This window comes from Onychostoma macrolepis, unplaced genomic scaffold, assembly GCF_012432095.1.
Source record: "Onychostoma macrolepis isolate SWU-2019 unplaced genomic scaffold, ASM1243209v1 Scaffold206, whole genome shotgun sequence".
Classification (NCBI taxonomy): domain Eukaryota; kingdom Metazoa; phylum Chordata; class Actinopteri; order Cypriniformes; family Cyprinidae; genus Onychostoma; species Onychostoma macrolepis.
In genome coordinates this window covers 1-7384 of record NW_026704716.1, presented here as the reverse complement: position 1 = coordinate 7384, position 7384 = coordinate 1, and the positions used below count along the sequence as shown (strand labels likewise).

At 41.5% G+C, this 7384-nt stretch overlaps 1 long non-coding RNA gene across 1 annotated transcript; it reads left to right on the top strand.

Annotated features, from left to right (window-relative positions):
* Nucleotides 1–646: 646 nt before the first annotated feature.
* LOC131535249 (uncharacterized) lies at nucleotides 647–2211 on the top strand. Its single transcript, XR_009269588.1, has 4 exons — nucleotides 647–686; nucleotides 1392–1450; nucleotides 1875–1997; nucleotides 2084–2211. It is a non-coding gene; the product is annotated as an uncharacterized LOC131535249 (long non-coding RNA).
* Nucleotides 2212–7384: the final 5173 nt, after the last annotated feature.

Below are 7384 nucleotides of genomic sequence, written 5' to 3'. Positions count from 1 at the left end.
TCGACATCCTGGAAAGCGTTGTCGCCGTCCAGACGGTCAAAGACCAGGCGGATCAGGTCCGCGTTGTTCAGCGCGCCAGAGGTTAGCGCCAGCTGGGCAACTTGAGAGGCGCTCAGGAGGTCCAGTGCCTCAAACTGCAGGGGAGAGAACGACAACAGCGTCTGTAAGAAACAACACACTTGCGAAACAGTCGCAGCGATAAGCATGTTGCTTAATAGGATGAGCTCCGTTCACATTAATATCGTGTTTCAGGACATTTGTTTGTGTAGGAACATCACCAAACAGACATTTAAAATCAGAAAGTAACTTTACAATGTCTATTCTCTGATCCACAGTCAAATGATTAAGATACGAGTGAAGATCTTCTAAAATCTCGGAATTTGCTAAGCTTGCACCCTGCTGAAAAGCATGGCGAAGCACCACACCATCTGTGTCCACATCCAAGATACCGGAGATGATGCCAGATCCACGGCCATTGCAACAGAAGAGACAGCGGGCCCTGCAGTCTGTTCTGCAACATTTTCCGTAGCGACTCTCTAGTATGATAAGCTTTTAACATGTTTAGATGACAAACACGAGTTTTCGTTTTTGATCAGGTGTGCACAACATATAATCAGTTTCACTCATTCTCTTTTTCACAACATAGGGACCAAAGAAACGAGCAGACAAAGATGACCCTGGGACAGGTAACAACACAAGCACTTCGTCACCAGGTTGAAATGATCGCGCTACCGCTTGTTTATCATATTTACTCTTCATCTCTTTCTGAGCATTTGCAAGTGATTCTCTAGCTAGTGACCAAGTAGTATGAAGACGATCTCGGAACTGACTCGCATAATCCAATACACTAGTGTTTGCATTCGAATTGGGAGCTAAAATCCGTTCTTTAAGAACTTTCAGCGGACCTCTAACTTGGTGTCCGAACACAAGTTCGGCTGGACTAAAACCAAGAGATTCCTGAACAGTCTCTCTGACAGCAAATAAAACTAAGGGAACTCCCTCATCCCAATCTTTAGCAGTGCCCTGGCAATATTTCTTAAGCATAGACTTTAGTGTTTGGTGGAAGCGCTCAAGTGCACCCTGGCTCTGTGGATGGTACGCACTTGAGACTCGGTGAGAAATTGCCAGTGATTCAAGTACTTGCTTAAAAAGTTTGGATAAAAAATTCGTACCTTGATCGGTTTGCACTACCTTTGGAAGTCCAAACGTGGAAAAGAATTTCACCAATGCCTTGCTGACAACAAGTGCAGTGATTTTTCTTAACGGAATCGCCTCTGGAAATCTGGTGGCCACACATGATAGTTAATAAAACTGGTGGTTACCAGACTTTGTTTTAGGTAATGGACCGATGCAGTCTACCATAACATGTTCGAACGGTTCTCCAATCACAGGTATAGGAGTCAAAGGAGCAGGTGGAATGCTCTGATTCGGCTTTCCAACGATCTGGCAGGTATGACAAGTACGACAGTACTGAGCAACATCTTTTTTTAATCCTGGCCAAAAGAAATGACTCAAAATCCTATTATATGTCTTGGTAACTCCTAAATGCCCAGCAAGCTGGTGATCATGAGCTAAACACAGGACGTGTTGGCAATAGGAAAACGGGACCACAATTTGATAAACAACATTCCAATCTGAATTCTTGTCAGCATGAGAACACCACTTTCTCATCAATAAGTCATTGTCAATGAAATAAGCTAATTTCTTATCCTTAGCCACATCAAGAGAAACCGTAGCATTAAAAGTAGTGACAAGTGTTTTATCCTCTTTCTGCGCAGCAATAATTTTCTCATGTGACACAGGTAATTTAAGTGACTCTGCATCAGACACAACTACACCGTTGTTTTCTGTCTTTGAACTGTTTTCTTCTCAAGATTCATTTCCAGTGATGTGTCACCAGACAACAGTGGGAACATGAATGAATTAGACAGATCAACCACATCGCCTACTCTGTGCGACTGAGCGCGTGTGACGGCGCAGGCTGGGAAAACATCAGGGTAAGTTTCAGACAGTACCTCTGATTCACAAAACACATTTGGTTCGTCAACAACTTCAATAACAGGCATTACCTTTCCCCTGCCAGGTCATTTCCAAGAATAAAATCAACACCCTTCACAGGGAGTGAAGGACACACAGCAACTCTTGCGAAACCAGTACACAGGTCGCTCTGTAAGTGCACATGATGCAGCGGAAATTTCACGCAACCCATTTCGATTCCTGCACAATCACACTAGAACCACAGAAAGTATTGTCAGACAACTGTAATTTACCTGCCAAAATAAAGGATTGCATGGCACCTGTGTCCCTGAGTATTCTTACTTCTTCCTGGTCCTCCTTTTTCCCAGTTTTAACACAAAGGGCAGATAACTCTCATCAATTCTTTCCTCAGTACACATAGTGACCACAGATTTAAAAGCTTTCACAAACCCCATGCTCTTTGTTTGTGGTTGTGGCTGCTGCTTGCGCTTCAAAGCCAAACAATCAGCAATCACATGCCCTTTCTTGTGACAGTAAAAACATTCACGCACCTCTTTATTACGAGGTGGACTAAATCTTGAATTTGAGATTGCGAAGTGTCAATCTGTAATTTCTCAGGACGTGCAGAGGTAAATACATTTTTGTAGGTTAAAACAAACTCATCTGCGAGTACAGCTGCGTGTGATAAAGTAGTTACCTTCTGTTCATTAAGGTACACTACAACGCGGTCAGATAAACATCCCTTAAACTCCTCTAGCAACATCAATTCTCTTAAAGAGTCGAAATCACTCGCTTTACTGGCAGTGCACCATTTATCAAACAACACTCCCTTCTCCCTAGCAAATTCCACAAATGTTTGTGTAGGACTCTTTTTGTGTTTTCTAAAACGTTGCCTATAAGCCTCCGGAACCAACTCATATGCTCGCAGGATAGCAGACTTCACAGACTCATATTTCAGACTCTCTACTAGCGATAACGTAGAACAAACTTCTTGCGCTTTACCAAATAATCTACATTGCAAAAGCAAAGACCAGACCTCCTTAGGCCAACGAAGAGAAGTTGCAATGCGTTCAAACGCACTGAAGTAAGAATCTACTTCTGTTTCTCTAAATTGAGGAACAAGTGCAATGTGCTTACTCACGTCAAAGGAATCTGGGGCTAAACCAACTCGCGGAGGAGGAGAAGAGGCTTAAGCGGGGTTCAGCTGTACAGCTGAGCCAGTAGCAATTTTCGACACACCTAGCTCAAGCTGCCTCAGCTTCACCTGCTTCTCTGCCTCGATTTCCAGCTTGCGTACTTCCAACTGCAAGTTCAGCTTGGTGCGCCTGGGCTCTCCCTTGCGCTTCATAGTGCAAACGGGCCAGGCGGACCTTCAGTCGCGTGCCTTCCCGTGAATCAACAGAACTGGGTGAAAACGGCTCAAACGGTGGTAAGCCGGCCTTGGCTTCAGCCTCCGCCTCTGCGTCGGCATCAGCTCCACCACTCCGCTTGTCCTTCTCCCCAGAACTGAGCTGGGCCAGAGCCACACCATCCACGTTAACATCTCCGCCGGTTTCAACGCCCCCAACATTTGACGTAGGCAACACCTGTAACTCATTCAAACGCAAGATCAGAATTTCTTTTATTTCTTTTTTAAGAGACTGTTTACTTACAACGATCTGAAAATGGTCTGCGATCTGCAATAAATCCTGCTTCCTGCACAAATTAACCTGCTCTAAAGATGGATTGGAAACAAAATCGTGCAAGTTAAACACTTCCATAATAAACAACCAATAATCATAACACTACCACACTGCATGAATAAGTCCTATACTGTCATTATATCGCCAAACAATGCATGTCCATTCTTGCCACCAACACATCTACAAAATTACCACAATTACTATAATTCTTGGGATTAAATGATATCCCGGACGAGCCCCCATTAAATGTTACGACCCCTTAAGGACGGTCTAGGAGGTAAAAGGAGTAACATTGAGATTGTGGAAAGTCTGTACAATGATGGATGCGGCAAGAGACAAAGCAAAGACATAAACTGCCAACGAAAGTGATTTATTATACAAAGTGAAAAGAACCCATAAATACAAAGTATATTTACAAAAGTATAAGTCATTTAAAGAGAGAACAAATATGTACAAATTTACAATTCAGGGAAAAGAGAAAAACTAAAAAAAAAACTACACAAATCAACCCAGGAGAAAGGGGACACTAGTGACGCCAGAAGAAAGAAAGAAACAAAACCAATTCTACCTTATTTAAACATCTATCCTAACTAAAGGAATAAAAAGAAAATAAATCTTCAGCGCCAAGCGCCGTATACTTCCTACTCTCAACTGACAAACAAAACATACAGGGATGGCGTTCACCTAGGGTTTCTATACACAGAGTTACCTAAATGTTGCACAATGGAAGTGCGACATCTTCCCTATCCACCTTACTCTTGAGTAAAGAGTAAACGTCACAGAGCATCAGCTCATCAAAGCTCAAAGAGCAATGCCATCCGAGTTACAAAGTAACAATCAAACAAAAATGGCGAATCAAAAAGATGGTAGGGTTTAACTACTGTCAAACAAGGATCTTGGCATAAATCAATAACAAACAAAGCAAAATCAAAACGAGTACAATGACAGCAAAAAGCAGTGAGCAAAAGAAGTCTCCATTCACTTCTTTCAGCGTCCTTATATCTGCCAGCAGGAAGTTTTCTGGCAGCTGATAGGTCGGCGTCTTGTCGCTTAATGATGACTGACAGCTTCATGAGCCAATCAGCAGTCAAGGAAGGCGGCCTAAAAGATCAACAGGAAACAAAGAAAGAGCAAGCAGGAGAGAGAGAGAGAGAGAGAGAGAGAGAAACCACAGGCACTCCCACAAGGACATTTATGGACGTAACACACACAGACACACACAAAACAGAAAAGGAATCCACAGACCTGCGAACCGTGACAGCTGCTCCTAAACACTTCACTTTCTAATAATACCATTTACCTATTTTTTCAACAATGTTTGTAAATACAGCTTGAATGGCTAGTGTTTGATTTAATACACCAGAAGCAACAAGTCGGATTGAAACACCTGAATTCAATAATTAAGAGGTGTGTACCAATACTTTTGTCCATATAGTGTATAACAGTCACAAGCCTGTTATAGGATTGTGAAGAATGTTGGGTCTCTTCCTCACCACGGGGGCACTAGAGTGCAGTATTTTTCTGTATAAGTCATGTCATTTTGTAGAAGAAGACAGCAGACATGAATTTGTACAGTAGCTGGATTCATGGAGTGAGGATATCAGGCTCTGCTGATCTGCAGCTGTAGTAAAGTTACTCTCAGCTCTTACAGCACACATCAAATCAATACATCTAGTGATGGTGAAATGAAGCTTTGTGAAGCACCGAGGATTTCCCCTCAACTGTATCGTAAAAAGGTTCATTACTTGAAACTTTTCAACACGGTGCACACTAACGCATCTTGTGGTCAAAAGGTGGAAAAATCAGCCTTTGTGTCCCAGATGACCCAGCCATTTTTGGATTTTTCAGATAATAAATCAGTTTGTGCTATGAAAACCTGTATAAAGCATATAAAATATATAGTCTATATAAATAAGTCTTTCACATGTCAGCCATTGTATTACACAATATATGAATAATTGAGTCTGTGTATAAATTTGTGGAAAAAGTAGGCAAGGCTGTAGGCATATATGTTACCCTGGACCATAAAACCAGTCTTAAGTGTCAATTTTTCGAAATTGAGATTTATACAGCATCTGAAAGCTGAATAAATAATCTTTCCATTGATGTATGGTTTGTTGGACAATATTTGGCTGAGATACAACTATTTGAAACTCTGGAATCTGAGGGTGCAAAAAATCTAAATATTGAGAAAATCGCCTTTAAAGTTGTTCAAATTAATTCTTAGCAATGCATATTACTAATCAAAATGACTTTTGATATATTTACAGTAGTAAATTTACAAAATATCTTCATGGAATATGATCTTTGCTTAATATACTAATGATTTTTGGCATAAAAGAAAAATCTATAATTTTGACCCATACAGTGTATTTTTGGCTATTGCTACAAATATACCCCAGCGACTTAAGACTGGTTTTGTGGTCCAGGGTCACATATGATCAAAATGAAAGAAGATTATCATAGAATTGTCAGTTTCAGGCCCTGTTTACACTAGTGCGTTTCGCTTTAAAATGGCATTTTAAAATGAAACTATCCTCGTCTCACACTGGCGTTTTCACCGCGTTTCAGAAACGATCTCCATCCACACTACACAACCGAAACGCATGTCACATGACCATTTATGCAGGTATAACCATAGATATGTATAGGTAGAGTCCCTATTATTTTGATGGCAGACGCGTCTATGTGGTTGTGTAATCTCCTGAAAAGGGGACATAGATATGTTAATGAACAGACACGAACACTTGTTGACATTGCACATACTTGTGGGGCAGTCGTGGCCTAATGGTTAGAGAGTCAGACTTGTACTAAACAAACTACAGATGGTCCAAACTTGCAGCAGCTAGAGTTCTTACAAGAATCAGGAAGTATGACCATATTAGCCCGGTTCAGTCAACACTGCACTGGCTCCTATTATACATCATATAGATTTTAAAATCTTGTTAATTACTTATAAAGCCCTGAATGGTTTAGCTCCTCAGTACTTGAGCGAGCTCTTATCGCATTATAGTCCTCCACGTCCGCTGCGTTCTCAAAACTCTGGCCGCTTGATAATACCTAGAATATCAAAATCGACTGCGGGCAGCAGATCCTTTTCCTATTTAGCGCCCAAACTCTGGAACAATCTACCTAACACTGTTCGGGAGGCAGACACACTCTGTCAGTTTAAATCTAGATTAAAGACCCATCTCTTTAGCCTGGCTTACACATAACACACCAATACGCTTCTATTATTCAAATCCGTTAAAGGATTGTTAGGCTGCATTAATTAGGTCAACCAGAACCGGGAACACTTCCCATAACACCCGATGTACTTGTTACATCGTAAGAAGAGTGACAAGAGTAATTCTGAGGTCACCGTAGCCACCCGATCCAGTCCGTATCCAGATCTGATGGTGGATCAGCACCTAGAGATGACCTCTACAGCCCTGAACGTCAGCGAAGATCAGAACACCTACACTGTCAGAAATAAAGGTACAAAAGCTGTCACTGGGGTGGTACCTTTTCAAAAGGTACACTTTTGTACCTATTAGGTTCAAATATGTACAGTTTAAGTACTAATATGTACCTTTAAGGTACCAAAACTTCTGTCCATCAGGCATCTGTACAACATAGGATCTGGGCTGATCAGAAAGTTTAGTTACTTGAGCTGGATTCCATATGCCATCTTGCCATATTCTGACACTGTCGCCAGTCTGAAGGTTCTGAAGCACCCTGTTCCT